Genomic DNA, 1,717 nt, shown 5'->3' on the forward strand with positions numbered 1-1,717 from the left:
AAGAACACTCTGCATATTTTCTGCACTTCATTCCAATCCTTGTAACTGAGTTAAGAACTTAATCTTGTACCATCAGATCAGGTTAGTGATTATAAGTACCTCTTTATTTCTCTTCTCCTTGATTGCTTAGAGTGTGCGAGACATTCTAAGGGGATTAATCAAGCTTGGGTTAGCTTGATTGAGTGCATAGGTTCTAATTAAGCCTAAAAAAGTTAGTTTTCGGGTTTTGGTTGGTCTCGAAAAAAATCATTGTTGAAGGTTATGGCTGAGCCTGTGAAAAGCCATTGTAAAAGCTTAGTGAAAGCTTGAGAATTTCACTGGTTATAGTGATTTGATTTGAAAAATCCTTTGTTGAACAATCAAGGTAGTGGATGTAGGTCTTTAATCGAACCACTACAAATCTTTGTCTTTTGTCTTCCCTGCTTTATTTTTCATTTCATTTCTTGTTAGAATATTCCTTATCTAGCATTTAACTTCCCATCATTGAACTTAAACTTGCCCTCAAATAAAGGTCAAATCTTGTAAAAGCCAAAAAGTGCTATTCGCCCCCCCTTAAGCACATTTATTTAGGACCAACAGTTGCTTTTCTTCTTTTCAAGTAGTTCTCCTTGGCCTTCTCAGATCAATGTTACAACTCCTTGGTCCTCAAATATTATCAATTAGGCATCCTATACTCTGCAGTAATCCAAGTGAAAGGCATCCCTTTTGTTTGAATAATGTTTGAAACCTTGGCCTCCTTTTTCGCTTTAAAACACTCGTCCTCTAGCAAATCCTTCAAGCGATCTTTGCAAATTCTTTGCCATGCTTTTCAGACCGTTGAAGCATCTGTAGAAGCCAAGGTAAAAGACTCCTTCATAAAAATACTAATATATTAGTGTTGAAACAAAAATGTATATATATATATTATAAACATCAAGTAAAAAGTTAGTGAAAAGAGAAAAGGGTGCCTCAAAATTTTTCCACATTGGGTTCTTCACATTGATTGGAATAGCCCTCCATGTATGCTATGGACCACTAAAGTGATTCTTGATTATTCTCATGATAGTTAGGGTCACTTCAATCTCTGAAAAATTACTATAGCGTAATTAGAATGCATTAATAAAATTAATTATTTAAGTAATAGTTGTACTTTTTCTGTAAAGTCAAAGTTACCTTTCTTTAAGCAGAGTTAAATGGATACATCAATCCGGATTAATGAAAGTGGGTAAGCTTACACTAGACCCTTAAACCCTTATTTTCTAGCTAAAACAAAGGTTATCATTAGCTTCATTAGTAGTAGTAGCAACAGGCTTTGAAGAAGATGGAAGTGGCACTATTGTTGGTGAAGGGACTAAAATAGATGAAGGTGGCATCATTACTGGTGGAGAGATTGAACTACTCATTGGTGCATTGGACTGTGTTACTAGATGATCCACCGCCTGAATGGATGTTGGCATCAATGACGTTCGTGGTGGATGTTGTTCTAATGAATCATCTGCAACACTCGATTACACTTGCAACTTGGAGTGCCTACCCTTAACGATGGCTGATGAATTATCGTTATATAAATAATAACAATAATTGTTAATGAAAATTAATAATAATAGTCCTTAATATGTATGATTAACTTATATAATTAATTAATACTTCTTGATTAATCAATATTATATCTTCATACTAAATACCTTATTAGTTAACAATACTATATATTTCTATTATATATTAAACAATTTTAAGT

The sequence above is a fragment of the Theobroma umbraticum genome, unplaced genomic scaffold (assembly GCF_002168275.2).
Source record: "Theobroma umbraticum cultivar Fairchild unplaced genomic scaffold, ASM216827v3 scaffold_44.0, whole genome shotgun sequence".
In the NCBI taxonomy this organism is placed as follows: domain Eukaryota; kingdom Viridiplantae; phylum Streptophyta; class Magnoliopsida; order Malvales; family Malvaceae; genus Theobroma; species Theobroma umbraticum.